We start from the raw sequence: 19,939 nt of genomic DNA on the forward strand, positions 1-19,939 counted from the left end.
TGATCTAGCTTTTACACTTGGCATAATTATTCTGAAATTCATCCGTGTTGTTGTGTGTTATTGATAGTTCATTCCTTTTTACTGTTGAATAGTTTTCCTTTGTATGAGTTTGTCACAATTTATTTATCTATTCATCTATTGGTGGACCTTTGGGTGGCTCCAGAGTTTGACTACTACAAATAAAGCTGCTATGAACATTATTGGAGAAGTCTTTGTATAGACATATGCTTCCATTCTCTTGGTAAATACTTAGGAGGAGAATGGCTGGATCATCTTTTCTTGTGCTTATCTGTTGTCTATATGTCTTCTTTGGTGAAGCGTCTAAGTCTTCTGCCCTTTTTAAAAATTGGGTTATCATTTTATTATGATTGAGTTTTGAGAGTTTGTGTATATATTCAAGATACCAGTCCTTCATCAGATATTTAATTTGCAAGTATTTTCTCCTAGTCCATAGATTACCTTTTCATCTTTTAACAGTGTGTTGCTAAGAACAGAAGTTAGTATTTAGATAACGCACAATTTATTGACATGTTCTTTTATGGATTGTGCTTGTCATGTGTATTGAAGAAATCTTTGCCCAATCAAAGGTCACGATGACTTTCTTCTGTCTTCTTCTATAAATTTTATAGTATTAGGTTGTATACCTAAGTTTATGATTGAGGCCATTTTGGGGCCAGGTGTGATGGCTCACGTCTGTAATCTCAGCACTTTGAGAGGCCGAGGCAGGCAGGTCACTTGAGGCCAGGAGTTCAAGACCAGACTACGCAACATAGTGAGACTCCCGTCTCCATAAACAACAACAACAACAACAACAACAAACATAATCCATTTTGGGTTAATTTTTGTTTACAGTGTGAGATATGAACTGAAGTTTATTCTTTTGCCTATTAATATCCAGTTGTACCAGCACCATTGTTTGAAATGACAACTGAATTTTGCCTATAGGAAAAATTATTTAACACATATGCCTGGATCTATTTCTAGACTTTTTATTTTGTTTCGTGGATCTGTCTTGATGCCAGTACCACAGTCTTGATTACTGTAGCTTTATAATAAGTCAAATATTGCAAGTCCTACTTTGTGCTTTTTCAAAGTTGCTTTTGCTATTCTAGGTTCTTTGCATTTCCATATGAATTCTTGAATCAACTTGTTATTTTCTACAAAAAGACACTGATCTCAAGAGACCCCTGACACGTAGGCCGGGCACGGTGGCTCAAGCCTGTCTGTAATCCCAGCACTTTGGGAGGCCGAGACGGGCGGATCACGAGGTCAGGAGATCGAGACCATCCTGGCTAACACGGTGAAACCCCATCTCTACTAAAAAATACAAAAAACTAGCCGGGCGAGGTGGCGGGCGCCTGTAGTCCCAGCTACTCGGGAGGCTGAGGCAGGAGAATGGCGTGAACGGGGAGGTGGAGCTTGCAGTGAGCTGAGATCCGGCCACTGCACTCCAGCCTGGGCGACAGAGCCAGACTCCGTCTCAAAAAAAAAAAAAAAAGGGACCCCTGACACCCTGGTGCCCCTTCAGGGTGGAGGCATTTGTTCCCAGCTGCTGGGGTAACCGCCTAACGGGTTCACCTTGCGTGCTGCCTAGACAGAGCTGATTTATCAAGAGGGGGGAGCTGCAATGGGGAAGAGTAATTCACGAAGAGCCAGCTATGCAGGGGACTGAAGTTTTATTATTACTCCACTAAGTCTCCTCAATAATTTGGGGATCAGAGTTTTTAAGGATAATTTGGTGGGTAGGGGCTCGGAAAGTGGGGAGTGCTTATTGGTTGGGTTGGAGATGGAATCACAGGGGGTCGAAGTGAATTTTTCTTGCTGTCTTCACTTCCTGAGTAGGATCGCAGAACTGGTTGAACCAGACCACAGTCTAGTTGTGTCAGCAGGGTCTGCAAAATATCTCAAGAACTGATCTTAAGTTTTACAGCAGTGATGTTATTCCTAGGAGCAATTTGGGGAAGTTCAGACTCTTGTGGCTAGCGGCTGCATGGACCCTAAACTGTAATTTATAATCTTGTAGCTCATTTGTTAGTCCTACAAAGGCAGACTGGTCCCCAGGCAAGAAGTGGGAAAGGGCTATTATGAATTTTGGGAAAGGGCTATTATCAGTTTTGTTTCAGAGTCAAAGTAGAAACTAAATTCCTTCCCAAGGTTAGTTCTGACTACGCCCAGGAATAAATAAAGGCAGCTGAAAGGTTAGAAGCAAGGTGGAGTCAATTAGGTCTCATCTCTTTCACTGCGATAATTTCCTCAGTTATAATTTTTGCAAAGGCGTTGTACTGAGGGCAGTAGAGGCTGGCTGCACTCAGCGGAATCCTTCAGATATCACCCTCAAAGAAATCCTTCTCGCCCAAGGATATGTCCCTTTTTGGGGCAGCACATGTCCCGTTATTGGTGAATAAAAAGGGTACACTCTCTTTGTTCTCTTTTCTCAAAGGTCAGACATTGTCGAAGGGCCATCCTGATTCTAGGGCTCTCTATGGAAACCTGGGATTGGCTGAAATCGCTCTGTGACTCCGTCCTACATCACAGCAGAACTCCTCTGCCCAGCCCTGCTTCCTTCACTACCTTACAAGGCAATGGTCCCTGGGGTACTTGGGGTACTCATTACTGACCCTCCTCCATGAGAATGTTTGTATGTTATGTCTGTATGGATACGATGAATGCCTTATGTGTGTATATAAATATCTACATGAGGTATACATAGATACAATGTATTCCATACAGTGGATGCTGCATGTATGTATGTATGTATTGCACATAATGTATACACACATATCATGCATTACAAATGAGGAATGCTGTAAGGCATTAGGGCTCAATTCACCAACATCCCGGTTGAGAAGCACTGCCTGGGATGTGTGCACCCACTTTTCTGGTCTAGAAAGTCCCTCTGAGGAGGGAACTCATGCCCAGCCCTCTGACTCAGATCTGTCGCCCTTGGGGCTCATCCTTGGGTGCTCCATGGCTCCTCTATCCTGCACTTTTCCTCAGTGGTTCCCTCTGTCAGAGGCATTTGAACCAGAGCGACTCCATCTTGTATAAGGGCTTGGGCTGCATTCCCAGGAGGTTAGGCTCTAAGTCACAGGATGAGACAGGAGGTCGGCGAGAGGTAGAGGTCACAAGGACCTTGTTGATAAAACAGGTTGTGGTAAAGAAGCTGGCCAAAACCCACCAAAACTGAGATTGTGATGAAAGTGACCTCTGGTCATTCTCACTGGCCATTATACGCTAATTTAGCATGCTAAGAGACACTCCCACCAACCCCAGGACAGTTTACAAAAGCCATGGTAATATGAGGAAGTTACCCTCTATGGTCTAAAAGGGGGAGGAACCCTCAGTTCTGGGAATTGCCCATCTCTTGCCTGTGAAACTCATGAATAATCCACTCCTAGTTTAGCATATAATCAAGAAATAATCATAAAAAATAGGCAACCATCAGCCCTCAGGGGCTGTTCTGCCTATGCAGCAGCCATTCTTTTGTTCCTTTACTTTCTTAACGAACTTGCTTTCACTTTATGGATTTGCCTCTAATTCTTCCTTGCACAAGAATCCAAGAACGCTCTCTTGGGGTCTGGATGGGGACCCCTTTCCGGGAACACCTCCTCAAATGCTCTTCTGCCCCTTGTGCTCCTCCCTGCCTCATCCCCAGCTGCTGCCCTAGGCACCTGGCCTGCAGCATCAAGGCTGTCCTTCCAGGGTTCCTCAGCCACTCATTCTTCTCACTGACTGCAGAAGGGACTGTTTCTCTAACCCCAGGAGACCTTGTTGAGTTGGCAGAAAGGGACTGGCTCCTGATAGCATCAGCAAGAGAACTTCCCTCTGGAAACAGAACACTCCCATTTCCATGGTGTGTCCTGTTTTTTCTATTCTGAAGAGGCAGTGCCAAACCCTGTAGAGAACAGCAAAATGCATTCTTTGAACTTCTGCTTTTAAGCATTTAATGCCCACCATAAGTGGCTTTCACCATCACATAAGGAGAAGATTAAAGAAAGTGCTTCAACAGCTAACTTACGGCCTAGATGCAAATAACTTGCTTGTTGAGCAGGAATTTCCGGTGGTCTGGGCGGGTGGAACTCCTGATTTCTCTCCAGATGCTTAGATCACGGTCTTGAGGTGTCGAGTATCTTGACATTCCTAGACAAAAATCAGCTCAAGAAAAACGTCTTAAGGTGAAGAGAATGCTCAGAATTTCCACCTCTCTGGCTATCTCATGGGAAAATAAATAGCCTAGATTATATATGAAAAACGTATTTCCTGCAGTGTCGTGAGGGTCATCAGAGTGATCTCTTTAGATTTTTCAACTGTTGGTCAACTCACGGAGAAGTATGCAAAGTGTTGCATGTGCTGGTATTTTGGAAGTCAAAGTTGACAGCACAGTCCAGAGAATGCGGTCCTTCCAGTGACTTACTGGCTAATGACGTGCTGAGTGACACAGGCTGGAAGGCGCTGGCCTGCTGTCCCGCTGAATATTGACAGAGGGTTAGTGGACAGAGCTGAAAGCGCAGCAGCGCTGGGATGAATGGCTCTTGCTGTGCAAACAGACACTGTTGATAAAAGGGAGGCAGAACCACAAGTGGCTGACAGCTTTCATTAAACCCTAGAGCTGGAAGGGGACTGAAAGGTGACTGTGTCCTCAGGGCACTGGTGTTTAGCGACTCTCCCAAAGTCTGGCCAGAGACTTTTCACTTTACTCTATGGATTTGCCTTGAAGTCTTTCTTGCACGACATCCAAGAACGCTCTCTTGGGGTCTGGATGGAGACCCCTTTCAGGTAACACCTTCTCACCTACTCTTTTGCCTCTTGCGTTCCTCCCTGCCTCCCCCGCAGCTGCTGCCCGAGGCTTTGCAGCAGAGCCACAGTGAGAACTGGACCTGCTGCCTCGCCGTGGGCACCCAGCTCTGGATGTTGATTGGCCCCTAGTTATCAATAGCCAGCTGTGCCCAGGCAGGCTATAAAAGGTCACAAAAGTCAAACAGGCCACGGAGAAAGCACGGCAGAGGCTCGGGTCCTTTTCCTGACTCTCTCATGTCCTTGATTCATGGCCTCTGGAAAGTAAGTCACCCAGGCAGAGGGATGCTCTAGCTGACGTTGAGATGAGTGGATTGACCACTAACTCATCATGTGGCTTCGCTCAAATCACATCACCTCTCCAGGTCTCAGGTTCTTTATCTGTAAATGAAAACACTGGTTTAAGATGTTGCTCCAGACATCCAACCCTTGCTTTCACAAGGAATGCAGTTTTCCTTATAGCTGTGCCATTGACCTTCCTCCACATACAAACCGAGAAGGGTGTGTGGTGACAACCCGTGTCCTAGCCGTTTCCCGAAGCTTTGGGTGTCACACATTGTGGAATTCTCAGGGCAAAAGGCACTTGTCTTTCGTTTTTCTGTGCTGTGCAGTGTCCTTAGGTTGGAGAGGAATCTCTTCACTAGATAGTGGGCAAGGGCTACCTGTCTTCTGTGTTCTATCATCCCCCACATCCCCACCTTGCCCTGCCCCATTTGAATCTTAAAATGCCATAAGTGCAGCTGACCCGAGGGCCAGGGGAGAAATAGCTACAAGAGCCCAAACCTGAAGCAGCTGGGATCTGTCTGCTGGGCTGTGATTCACGCCAGCAGTGTAGGACGGGGACTCAAGAGAGCTGGGTTCTAATCTGTTTCTGCTGCTTCCTCATCTGAGCAAGGCTCTCCCCGCAGCTGGGCTTCATTCTCCCTCTGAAACCTCAGAAGAAGCAGATCTCTAGATGCCCAGGTCTTGGGCCTGCTGTTCCTCAAATCCCTTCGCAGCTCTCCCGTCTCTTCTGGGTCACAGAGTGGGCCTGAGCCCTGCAGGCAGGGCACCCAGGCTCAGTGTTCCCTGGCTTCTGGAGGCGCTTGGCCAGTGGGAAGCTCTGGTAGGAGACAGAGGGGTAAGAAGGTGGAAGCCCAGCTACTTCTCCCTCGGCTCTGCCTCCAACTCCAGCTGGGCTGGCCTGCCACGGCCTCAGTATCTACCACGTGACCCCAGCCCTGGGCTCAGCTGATGTCACCTCTCACCTAGGGTGACAGTGGCTTCCTGCTGTTGCCTTGCTGTCTGTCTGCCAGCTCAGCTCCTCCATCTTCTATTCCTGGTGGAGCCTGGACGACCACAAGACCCCCACTCCAGAGTCAGTGCTCTATTCCTTCTAGAATCTTCTGTTCCCCACTGTTTTCTCATTTGAAAGTGAAAGCTTTGTGCTTGGTGATCTTTAGTCTGTTTCCAAACACGCGAGCTCTGCCCCTGTAACAAGTCCTTTAGGCCCATGCAGCGGGGGTTATATTCACCATTTAGCCCAGTGATTCCTAAACTTGCCTGAAGAGCTCATTAACAATGCAGGAATACAGGCTCCAAACCCTCAGACTGCAAAGCAGTCTCTGGGTAAGGCCCAAGAATCTGATATTTACCAAGCGTCTGAGGAGATTGTGGTGCAGGCATTCTGCTGCCCACTTTTTTTTTTCTTTTTATTTATTTATTTATTTCTGAGATGGAGTCTCACTCTGTCATACAGGCTAGAGTGCAGTGGTGCCATCTTGGTTTGCTGCAACCTCCACCTCCCAGGTTCAAGTGATTCTTCTGCCTCAGCCTCCTAGGTAGCTGGGACTCCAGGCGTGTGCTACCACCACGCCCAGCTAATTCTTGTATTTTTAGTAGAGAGGGGGGTTTCACTATGTTGTCCAGAGTGGTCTCAATCTCCTGACCTTGTGATCTGCCTGCCTCGGCCCCGCAAAGTGCTGGGATTACAGGCATGAGCCAATGTGCCTGGCCTTGCTGCCCATTCTTGTGGTGCCTGTGGCTCCGGTTTATTGAATAAACCTCAGAGGCTGCAGAAAGCGTCAGGTGCTGGATGGCATTGTGAAGTGTCAGCCACATTTTTTTCTTAACCTTCCTCTGACTCTTGCACCCAGCAGGTGCTTTGAAGCAAACAGAATCCAAATCTGGCTGATGGGAGTAGAACAGGACTTCTTTGTAGGCAATGGGTTGACTCACAGACACTCCAGGAGGGCTGGTGGGCCAAGCCCAGACAGTACACAGCCAGAGCCACATCCCAACTGCAGAGCAGCAACAGTCCTCCAGGACACTCAACCCCCGGTTCTGGCCACTGGCCACTGGCTACCCCAGGATGCCACCATTAGGGTAGAGATTTGACCTCACAGTTAGCTGTTGCCACTGCCAGAGAGCTCTCTGCTCCTTTCATTATGGATTTCCAGTTCAAGATCAAGGCTACATGTAATGCGCTGGCCTCAAGCGAGGCTGGGAAGTATCTGGCATTTTTAGCTTCTAGAAGCAGAAGAGGATTTTTCTCACATGAAGACCCATAGGTGGGAAATTCTCTAAATATAGGAAGGGGGTTCAGCCGCAAGAACAAAAAGAAAGACAATTGTCTGCTGCGTGAACCTTGCTTCACATCCCCGCACTGCCTGGTTCACCTTCTGGAGAGAAGGCTTCCGCAGCTCCAGCAGGAAGTTGTTATAACAGAACCCGAGAACAGGGGATGAAATTCTTGATTTTAAAACTGTGATTTGGCCGGGCGCGGTGGCTCAAGCCTGTAATCCCAGCACTTTGGGAGGCCGAGACGGGCGGATCACAAGGTCAGGAGATCGAGACCATCCTGGCTAACACGGTGAAACCCCGTCTCTACTAAAAATACAAAAAAAAAAACTAGCCGGGCGAGGTGGCGGGCGCCTGTAGTCCCAGCTACTCGGGAGGCTGAGGCAGGAGAATGGCGGGAACCCGGGAGGCGGAGCTTGCAGTGAGCTGAGATCTGGCCACTGCACTCCAGCCTGGGTGACAGAGCGAGACTCCGTCTCAACAAAAAAAAAAACTGTGATTTTTTTTGGCTGTGGACCCATGTTAGAATCTCCTGGGAGAATTTTTTTTTTTTTTTTTTTTTTTTTTTGAGACGGAATCTCACTCTGTCGCCCAGGTTGGAGTGCAGTGGCATGATCTCAGCTCACTGCAACCTCCGCCCCCCGGGTTCAAGCAATTATCCTGCCTCAGTCTCCCAAGTAGCTGGGATTACAAGTGCCCACCACCACACGCAGCTAATTTTTATATTTTTAGTAGAGTTGGGGGGTTTCACCATCTTGGTCAGGCTGGTCTTGAACTCCTGACCTCATGATCCACCCTCCTTGACCTCCCAAAGTGCTGGGATTACAGGTATGAGCCACGGCACCCAGCCTCTCCTGGGAGATTTTAAAAAATACCCATCCCTGGCCGGGTGCAGTGGCTCATGCCTGTAATCCCAGCACTTTGGGAGGCCAAGGCGGGTGGATCATGAGATCAGGAGATCGAGACCATCCTGGCTAACACGGTGAAACCCCGTCTTTACTTAAAAAATACAAAAAATTAGCCAGGCGTGGTGGCAGGCACCTGTAGTCCCAGTTACTTGGGAGGCTGAGGCAGGAGAATGGCATGAACCCAGAAAGCAGAGCTTGCAGTGAGCCGAGATCACACCACTGCACTCCAGCCTAGGTGACTGACAGAGCGAGATTCCGTCTCAAAAAATAAATAAATAAATAAAAATAAAAAATAAAAAATAAAAAATACCCATCCCTGGCCTAGCACAAACCAATTGAATCAGAATCTCTGGAGCTGGGGCCTGGATGCCAGTATGTTTCGTTTTGTTTTGTTCTAATCTCCAGTGATACAGACGTGCATCAGGGCTAGGAGTCACTGCTGTAAAGTCTGAGAAGCTATGAGCAAGGTGTAAGACAGGGCAGGAGGGTTTAGAATCACATGTGGCAGAAGTGCTTCCCCCAACCCTCCTGGCACGCTAGGAGGGGTCCTGAGCTGGTGGAGAGGGGAGACCCAAGAAGGGGGAACAGGAGGGGGCACGGGGTGGTCCTGACCTTGCCCTCCTCAGGCTGGGCCCCAGGGCTGGGTAGGGGGGGAAGCTTCAGATAAGCTAATGATTGAGGGCAGTGGGGCCTGCTTGGAGCTGTCTAGTGGCCTTCCAGTGCTGCCCCTGCCCCTGGGCACCAGGAGCAGCCAAAGGCTTTTCCTCGTGTGACTGAGCCAGGCCCAGTCTGGATGCCAAAATAAATGATCCTGGAGGCTCCTATGGCCTGGAAGGAGGAATGTGGTAGGGACCTTAGGACTGGTGGCCTGATGCGCAGGGCCACAGAATGTGGCCATTAAGCGTGCAGGCTCTGGAGCCAGCATGCAAGAGCTTGAATCCTGAACCCACCACTTTTAGGTCTGTGACTCAGGCAAATTACACAACCTCTCTGTGCCTCATTCTCCTCATCTGTGAAATGGGACTAATACTGTCGCCACCCCAATAAGGTTGTTTTGAGGGTTACCTGGGTGGGTATCTGGAGCACCAAGCACCATGTTCAGGAGATACACGGTTAGCTCTATACGGGAACATCCTACAGAAATACACACATGGGCATGCACACGTCTTTACGGATGCCAGCCCAGGGGGAACCAGATGCACCCCCCATGCCCTAATGCCAAAAATGCCCCAGGGAGAAGAGCTGCAACTCGAGGGAGAAAGTGGGGAGCAGAAACACATACACTGTCTAATTTTATCATGAGTCAACTGAGAAACTTTCGAATTGGCAAGATTTTATTTTCTGTGACTAAGAGGAATGGGAGCTAAAGATAGAAACTAAGTCTAGCTCCAAAAAACTAAAGAAAGATACATTTTGTATACCTGAGTATAGGGCTTAAAAATAGGCATTCTCCACATTTCCTCTGGAGCTATAAACTTCCAGGAGACTTTCTTGGGTCATCACAGACACAACACGTCATTCGTGTCTTAGCGCATTTTCTGTTACTATTAGGTTGGTGCCTTTTTTGCCATTAAAAAAAAGTATGGCAAAAACAGGCTGGGCGTGGTGGCTAATGCCTTTAATCCCAGCACTTTGGGAGGCCAAGGTGGGCGGATCACTTGAGGTCAGGAGTTTGAGACCAACCTGGCCAACATGGTGAAACTCTGTCTCTACTAACAATACAAAAATGAGCTGGTCATGGTGGTGGATGCCTGTAGTCCCAGCTACTTGCAAGGCTGACCCAGGAGAATTGCTCGAACCTGGGAGGTGGATGTTGCAGTGAGCTGAGATCATGCCATTGCACTCCAGCCTGGGCAAGACAGAGTGAGACTCCCTCTCAAAAAAGAAAAAAAAAGTATGACAAAAACTGCAATTACTTTTGCATCCACCTAATATAACTGAATACCTGAAACTGGGTAATTTATAAAGAAAAGGAACATATTTCTTATAGTTATGGAGGCTGGGAAGTCGGAGGTCGAGGGGGCACTCCTGGTGAGGTCCTCTTGCTGGTAGGGACTCTGCAGACTCCTGCAGTGGTTCAGGACATCACATGCCGTGGGGGCTGAGTGTGCTAGCTCAGGTCTCTCTTCCCCTTCTTTTCAAGCCACCAGTCCCACTTCTGTGTAACCCATTAATCCATTCATCCCTGATGAGTTGCTTCTTAGAGTCCCCACCTTCCAATACTGCCATATTGAAAATTAAGTTCAACGTGAGTTTCGGAGGGGACAGACATTCAAACCACAGCATTCTGGTGTAGGAAAATATTGAAGTTTATTCACTGCCATGTTCTCTTAATAAAGCAAAAACTTATATGTGACTAAAATATCCAACCACAAGAGAATGTCTAAAAAAATTCTAGTTTATGAATATGCAGCCTGTTAAAAATGATCATTTTAAAGAGTATATATAAACCTCAAAGTATTTTATGGTATACAGTTTTTTTTGTTTTTTTGTTTTTTTTTTTTTTGAGACAGAGTTTCACTCTTGTTGCCCAGGCTGGAGTGCAGTCGCATGATCTCGGCTCATTGCAACCTCTGCCTCCTGGGTTCAAGTGATTCTCCTGCCTCAGCCTCCCAAATAGCTGAGATTACAGGTGCTCACCACCACGCTCAGCTAATTTTTATATTTTAGTATAGACGGGGTTTCACCATGTTGGTCTGGCTGGTCTCAAACTCCTGACCTCAGGTGATCCCTCCACCTCGGCCTCCTAAAGTGCTGGGATTATAGGTGTGAGCCACTGTACTCGGCCAAGTATACAATTTTAAAAACAGATTGCAAAAATGTAAGTATGGTATGATGGTAACCACATGATTGGCAAAGAATGGAACACATACAAAAGGGAATATAGTTTTTGTATTGGGACAGTGAGGTTATGACTGTTGCCTCAACATGCTAATGTATGTTGTTTTCGAAAGAAACAAGCCTTTCAGGCTCTGGTCCTATCTGCATTAAGACACATCATATGGACTGTGGTGGGACATTCTTGACATTTGAAGTCTCTCCTGGGAGGACCCCAGTGGAGGCTGTTGCCAGCTGTCCTCAGCAGCCTGGACAGCGACTCTGCAGGACTCTCTGTGGTGCCTGGGGCAAAGATGCTCTACCAGAAGCTACTACTGCCAGCACAGAATAAACATGCCATCCCCAATCAGTGGAGAAGTTTGGACTATTTTATGAGGAGGCCAGGGAAATTAGCAGGAGAAATGAACTATCCATATAGAAAAGATAAAATTTGATTTAGGTCTTATGTTGGGTTTCTCACACACGGATCTTGAGCTGAGGATTTGTGAGAAGGTGAATTTTTTTTTTTTTTTTTTGAGGCGGAGTCTCACTCTGTTGCCCAGGCCGGAGTGCAGTGGCATGATCTCGGCTCACTGCAACCTCCACTTCCTGGGTTCAAGAGATTCTCCTGCCTCAGCCTCCCAAGTAGCTGGGACTACAGGCGCCCGTCACTACACCCAGCTAATTTTTTGTATTTTTGGTAGAGACGGAGTTTCACCATGTTGGCCAGGCTGGTCTTGAACTCCTGACCTCGTGATCCACCCGCCTCGGCCTCCCAAAGTGCTAGAATTACAGGCGTGAGCCACCGTGCCCGGCTGATCAGGTGAATTTTTAAGAAGTGCTCCCAGTGAAAGTCAGCAGGAAATAGGGAAGTGAGGCTGGGAAGGGACAAGGCCAGGCAAGGGTGTAGAATCAGCGAAGTCCTGTGGAGGGCAGCTGTGGCTCAGTCCTCGGGGCAGCCTAGGGGCAGCATAAATCCCATCCAAGTTTATTACAAGCAGAGATCAGGGTGTATGTTACTTATCCCCTGCACTGGTTGCCTGTAAGGCTTTCCCTGGGGGAACATAAACTCAGCTCTTCCAGGTCTCAGCATGTTGGCGCAGTGACAGCCTCTGCCACAATCTCTGCCTTGCATCAGAAACGAAAAATAGATTTTAAATAAATGAGGGGTTTAAATGTGAAAAGTAACTATAAAATTATAAGATGAAATATTTTTTAAAATTTTGTGTGGGTAAAGTTTTTAAAAGAATAAATCATTAAGAAAAGACAATGTAGTAAAAAATGAAAAAATAAAGTAATAAGCATAATGGAATATGAAAAAGACAAAGGCAACATTAAAATGACCAATAGTATTGTTAAAAAATGCTCCTCTCCACCAGCAAAAATGCAAATTACAATAATAATGAGAGACTATTGGAGAATTGATAGGGAAATGATCATTCTTATGCAGTCTTGTAGGAGTGTATATTGGTACAAACTTTTTGGAAGGCAATTTTGCAATATCAGAATTTCAAATGTGTATGTCTTTTGCATAACAATTGTACTTTTACAAATGAGTAAATAAAAATACATGCATAAGTGAGCAAAAAATCTATCTAATGTGTGTACATATACACTGATATTATAAAGTGTAATATAGAATATACAAAAGCTTGTATATACTAATGTATATGCGTATACTAATATTAAAATATATTTTTTTGAGACAGACTCTTCCTCTGTTGACCAGGCTGAAGTGCAGTGGCACGATCTCAGCTCACTGCAGCGGCTGCCTCCCAAGTTCAAGCAATTCTCATGCCTTAGCCTCCTGAATAGCTGGGATTACAGGTGTGCGCCACCCTGCCCAGCTAATTTTTGTAATTTTAGTAGAGAGAGGGTTTCACCATGTTGGCCAGGCTGGTCTCCGACTCCTCACCTCAAGTGATCCACCCGCCTTGGCCACCCAAAGTGCTGGGATTACAGGCGTGAGCCACCATGCCCAGCCTTCATAGACTTTTTTTTGTTTGAGATGGAGTCTCACTCTGTCGCCCAGGCTGGAGTGCAATGGTGCGATCTCAGCTCACTGCAACCGCCACCTCCTGAGTTCAAGCAAGTCTCCTGCCTCAGCCTCCCGAATAGCTGGGATTATAGGCAACTGCCACCACATCCAGCTAATTTTTGTCTTTTTAGTAGAAACGGGTTTCATGATGTTGGCCAGGCTGGTCTGGAACTCCTGACCCCAGGTAATCTGCCCACTCACCCTTCCACAGTGCTGGGATTACAGGCCTGAGCCACTGTGCCCAGCCAATAGATTTTTATAGTACCAGAATACTTTATGTCACATGAGTAACAACAGAAAAAAAGTTAATAAATTATTATGTATTTACCTAATGGAATGTGGTTGAGCCACAGTGAAGTAATATAAATCTAGGTGTATAATGGTTTATTTTAATTCTGTTTTTTGAAAGCTATTATCTACTGTAATGAGGTATTACTGCACATCTATCAGAATGATTAAGGTAAAAATGGCAACACCAAATGCTGGCGAGGATGCAGGGAAACTGGGTGTCTCAGACATTGCTGCAGGAATATAAAATGGTACAGCCACCCTAGAAAACAGTTTGGCAGGTTTTTTGTTTTTTTCTTTAAACTATGCCTGCAGTTACCATATGACCCAGCAATTGCACTCCTGGGCATTTATCCCAGAGAAATGAAAACTTATATTCACACATAATTCTGTACACAAACATTCAGAGCAACTTTGTTTGTAATAGTCCCAAACAGGAATTAGCTGAGATGTCTTTCAACGGGTGCAATGGTTAAACAGACTATGACACACGCATGCTATAGAATGCTACTCAGCAGTGAAAAGGAACAAACCCGTTGACACACGCAACAACTTGGATGGGCCTCTAAAGAATTCTGCTGGGAAAAAAAACTCATCTTGGCTGCTCTGCCTGTGGAATAGCCCTTCCTTCCTTCCTTCCTTCCTTCCTTCCTTCCTTCCTTCCTTCCTTCTTTCTCTTTCTTTCTTTCTTTCTTTCTTTCTTTCTTTCACAGAGTATCACTGTGTCACCAGGCTGGAGTGCAGTGGCTCACTGCAACCTCCGCCTCCTGCATTCAAGCGATTCTCCTGCCTCAGCCTCCCAAGTAGCTAGGACTGCAGGCACCTGCCACCATGCCAGGCTAATTTTTGTATGTTTTAGTAGAGACTGGGTTTCGCCATGTTGGCCAGGCTGGTCTTGAACCCCTGATGTCAGAGGATCTATCTGCCCGCCTTGGCCTCCCACAGTGCTGCGATTATAGACGCGAGCCACTGCGCCCAGGCTATTCCTTTACTTGCTTAATAAACTTGCTTTCACTTAAACAAAACAAAACAAAACACACTAGAAAAGGGTTGGGGAGGGGTTCAGGGGGGAGATTGGTGTGGTTATTAAAGGGCCAGAGGAAGGATCCTTTGGGGCTGGCACTGTCCAGTATCCTGACTCTGGAGGTGGGTAAATGACATAGAAAGGTGAGAAAATTGTATAGAATTTAATACACACCTATACTCACGCCCATGAAGACGGTGAGCCTGGGAAAAACTTGACAAAGATCAGCGGGTTGGATGAGGGGCCTGGTTTGTGACACTGTGCTACAGGTTTGTGAAATGTTGCCATTGGGGAAAACAACCAAGGCAACTTTCACACTGCCTGTGAATCTTCTCTCATCTCAATAAAATCCCAATTTAAAAAGCTATTAGCAATAGCATATGTTGATATGTTTATATTTGCATAGCAAAATGTTTGACACGGTGAAGATCAGGCAGTTAGTGGTTATTTCTGAGGCACAGGATCGAAGGGGAATTCTTAATTTTATACACGTTGTGCTTAAATTTTTCCAAGGGTAATTCATCTTTGTAATTAAAAACAAGGTTTGTGTAAAAAGTAAATAAACCATGTTGCATTCATAACAAGGTTACTGGAGTGTAGCCCAGTAGATTAACAAATGAGTCTAGTTTATTGCAAGAATAACAAGGCAGAGATTTCAATTGCAAACGAGGGCTTCCAGGTTCCTGGGATCAACCGCACACCTCCACCTGGGTTAGTGCCAGGTGGCTTCGGAATAACAGTCACTACCAGCACCAAAGGCTCAAAGCATGCTTGTATTTCATGAGTGAGAAGTCCTCGCTTGTCTTCGTTCTTCACATCCCTGAAATCTTCCAGATTATTCAGTTATTTATTGGCTAAGTTGGTGTACTCGTTTTTCTGTCTGTCATGTGTTTCATGCTGTCAGCCCCTCCTCTCCCATGCCAGTCTAGCCCCAAACAACCTCATTCACCCCACCTGGGCCAGGCCCCTCACTCCCCTAAACATCACATTTCCTTTCCTCCAGAGACCCTTCCTCAGGTGGCTTTCTCTGCCTGGATGCTCTTACCATCCTTCAAAGCAAGCTCCTTCTTGAAGGACAGGATCTGCTCCTTGTGTCGGATTGTTCTCTCCTGTGAATTCCCATGAGCACTTTGATCCTGCCTGGGTCTGTGAGACATACAGGAGGGTCAAGCCCGCAGGGCATGTGGGCTGCTGGACGGAAACTTCCAGTGCTTAGTTCTCAGCTCCCAGGGGAAGGCCAAGGTACGGAGGCCTAGGTGGAGCTTCAGTACCCACTCAGGCTACAACTGGGATGCACAAAGGAAATACAGTTTTTATTTGGTGTAATCTGAACTAACGGGATCTTTCCGTCCCATCATGCCTTTGCAGGAAAATCTAGTTCAACTCGTCTTGCTTTGATATCTTGAGCTAAGAATTTCCCCAGGTACATCTTATCTTTGCCAAGTGGAAGGAGCCTTATATATTTCTAGAAGAGCTCTACCTATCCTAATAGGTAGAGAGTGTGGTGATGCTATATCACTCCTCTAAGGCACTGTGGAACCTTTGCAAGTTTCTGCCACCTATCCACCCACCCACACACCCAAACACTCATTCCTCCACCCATCGACCCTTTCACCCATCCACCCAGTGATACACCCAAACAGCCATTCCTCCACCCATCCACCTGTTCACCCATCCACCCACCCACACACCCAAACACCTATTCCTCCACCCATCCACCCACCCAAACACCCATTCTTCCACCCATTGACCCTTTCACCCATCCACCCACCTACCCATCCATCATTTCCATCCATCCATCCATCCATCCACCTGTCCATCTGCCCATCCCCATCCATTCATCCAGTCATTTACCTGTCCATTTGTTTATCCAACCATCCATCTGCCCATCCACCTGCCCATCCACCCATCTATCCATCCATCCATCCATCCATCCATCCATCCATCCATCTGCCCATCCATCTACCCATCTACCCATCTACCTATCCATTCATCCAACCAACTACCTGCCCGTTCGTCCATCTATCCAACCATCCACCCACCCACATATCCCATCCATCCAACCATCCATCCATACTGTTATGTCTTTGCTACTGCAGAGCTTTGTTTGTGACAAGTTTTGGGATCAGGCCGGTGCACAAAAACAACTGTAGTTTGTTTTCCCAAATCACTCAAACGACGTGATACTTTCTTCTGTCCACTGGGATGAACTCCAGGAGAAGCATTTTTTGCTATGTATACTGGTATTTATTTAGTGGAAATGCTCCCCATTTTTGTCACTGCCTGTGGCACATGGGCAGAGTGTGCTGGTTCATACCAACTAGGGGCAGGACTGAGGATGCTGTCTTCAGCCACTTCCTCAAATTCCTGTGCATGGCCAAGTTTGGAAACCACTATCTGAGTATTGTTTCCAAGGGCCACTTATGGTCAAATTGGTGATCTTTGAAGAGGAGTATTGGGTCATGTGCTGGTAAATGTTTTAGAACAGCTCTCCCCGGAACGAGCCCTGATGTGAAGCATTTTCCATTGCTGTGGCATAAATGCTCCCACAATGACCGATTTCATGCTACCCACACGCTGAGCATGGAGTTGGGAGAGAGGAAGATCACTGCCTCTGCCAAGTCACTGCATGCTGGGACTGTCCCAGGGTCCCCTTTGAGATTCCTCTTTAGGATTCCAGCCCTACCTGTAAGGTCTGAGGGAAGGAGACGTCCTGGAAATTAACCTGCAGCAGCTGGTCAGTGCTAAAGGTGTCAGTGGAAGAGCCAGTTACGGATAATGAGTCCAGGATTGAGGCAAAACATCTGGGATTTGTGATCTCCCCCCTCGGTGACTATTCTGCAAGCTCCAAGACAAAGCTTTTGTTCTTGTTATAAGAATTCTCCCCAAGGAGGGAGGGCTGCCCTCCCCCTCACCACTCCAACCTGAGGGTGGGATAGGAGGAGCCCAGCTTCTGTGGACCTCAAGGAAGTAATAGGTATGGAGATTAGATTCCATGTCAGGTGCTGGGCTAGGGCATTAGTGGGTTATTTCTTAGTCCTACTGATTACTCTGTGAGGAGCATTAGCACATGGGGCTAGGGAAGCTGAGGGATGAGCCCTGGGTTGCCTGGCTTGTGGGACATAGAGGTGATGTTCCAGAGAGTTTAATTCAGGGGCTGTTCACAAAGGACATAAAGGAAAGCAGATGCAGGGACACACCCTTGGCATTGCAGACTCCAGGGCTAGGGCTGGCCTGCCTCATGAGGGGCAGGCGGGGAGCAGTTATCAGAACCTGGGAAGCAAGAGCTGTGTAGAAAAGGCCACCATCAAGGAGACACAGCCAGCTCACAGTGACCCACAGGACATCTATTTCCTGATCTCACTTCCTTCCTTCCTCCAATCTCTCACCTGGGCTCCTCATTGGCTAAACCCAAACAGAAGCCAGAAATCCAGAGAGACCAGGCTAGCCTCCGTGGGCAGAGAGTAAGATAGAGTGGGGCGTGTTGGCTCACACCTGTAATCCCGTACTTTGGGAGGCCGAGGCGGGTGGATTACAAGGTCAGGACCAGCCTGGCCAAGATGGTGAAACCCCGTCTCTACTAAAAATACAAAAAAATTAGCTGGGCATGGTGGAGGGCACCTGTAATCTCAGTTACTCAGGAGGATGAGACAGAGAATTGCTTGAACTCGGGAGGTGGAGCTTGCAGTGAGCAGAGATTGTGCCACTGTACTCCAGCCTGGGCCACAGAGCGAGACGCCGTCTCAAAAAAAAAAAAAAAAGAAAAGAAAGAGCAGGTGGAGAAGGAGTCAGGAGCAGATCACACAGCTACGTGGAGAGAGCCCTACTTTGGAGGCTAATTATCTTTGTGACCTTGGGAAAGTCTCTTCTTCTTTGCAGGCCTCAATTTTCCTGTATGTGACAAGAAGTTGAACAAGATGCTTTCTAAAAATCTTTTCCTAGTTAATATTCTATTATCTTCTCAAGGCCTCTTAATGTAATATTGTTTGGCTACTCCCTTTTCAGTTTCTTGAGACTGAATTTGGCTGCAATTAACAGATAATATGAATAATAGTAGCTTAAAGAAGATGGGGATGTATGTTTTCCTTAGGCAAAATAAGTCCTGGAGAGTGTGGACCCAAATGGACCTGGCAGCTGGTCAGAAACCCATTCTCCCTCTATCCTTCCCTACAGCCATCCCTGGCATGGGTTTGTTGCCCTTTGTGGTCACAGAATGGCTGCTGGAGTTCCAGCCATCATGTCCTTGTTCCAGGAAGAAAGAAGGGAAAGGTTAAAGGGCAGAAGAGGATTTCCTAGAAGCTTCACTCAAGATCTTCCATTTAATCTCCTTTTCAAAACTGTGTAACAGGACCACATGGCATTGCTGAGTGGCCGGGAAATTTAGCTTTTTAGCAGGACATATTGTTTCCTTGAATTAAATCTGGATTCGGTTATAAGGAAGAAAGGAAGAATGATTATTAAGTTGGTCTTTCTCAATCCCTGCCACAAGATACTAGCCCAGAAGAGAAGACAAAGGCCATTAATAGCCAGGAAGAGAAAAGGGCTCAACACCCAGGACTTCGTTTTCTCCCTGGCAAGTGCCAATGTGCCCTGGTGACAAGTAACTGGGCCAAACATCTGGGAGAAGTTACTGGTTCCTCGTGAGCCCCTGGTTCTGGCTGGCACCCTGCCTCCTGAGTGATTTCCACATGGTCGCTCTGCCCCATATCTGATCCATCAAGCTTGGCACTCTGAGTATCTCCACCTCTCCCTCTCTAGGACAACAAGACATTGTACAATGGGAAACTGTGTGAATGAAATTGCTTTATTTCTTGATTTTAAAGCATTTGACTTGTTGATTTTAAAAAATGACCTACAAAAGAGCACGGCTTAACAAAATGAAAGGGATCTCTTCTCTCTGGCTTTAGATAGATTTATTTCACGCCGGCTCCAGACAGATCGGAAGCCGTAGGGTGGAGACTGAAGTGGAGTGGAGAACACAGCCAGCATTCTTTCCAGGAAGTGGTTGGAGCCAAACCTCATGGGAGAATTGATCTGATCCAATTTTTAACTAATTGATGAATTGCTGTCGATGGTCCATTCATTAAAACCACACTCTTAGCACTGATGGAGTCGTAAAACAGCCAAAGCCCAGCATGAGGGCGGGGGGATGCCTCCCTGGAGGAAGTGGGCGGCTCTTGCACCTGGGGAGGGTTGGAATTGGGGGGAGGGGAACAGAAAACAGGACCTGGTGGGGTTGCTTTCCCAAAGACAGGGACGGGGCGGGTGGGGAGGAGAGAAACCCTGTCTGACTCTTAGTCCAATTGGATAACGGATTTAGCGTTCCTGAAGCCCTCTTCTGCAAACGGAGACAGTTCCACCAACAGGATTAAATCACACAATGTATACAAATTGCTGCTGCAGAGCGGAGTGCATGGGGATTTGCGAAAGGCCGCTTATCACAACCGAATGGGGGATGAGCTGACAAGGAAAACGCAGGGGTCAGGCCATGTCCACGGACAGGAGTTCCGT

Source organism: Trachypithecus francoisi, unplaced genomic scaffold, assembly GCF_009764315.1.
Source record: "Trachypithecus francoisi isolate TF-2019V2 unplaced genomic scaffold, Tfra_2.0 Lachesis_group17, whole genome shotgun sequence".
NCBI classification, from domain to species: Eukaryota; Metazoa; Chordata; class Mammalia; order Primates; family Cercopithecidae; genus Trachypithecus; species Trachypithecus francoisi.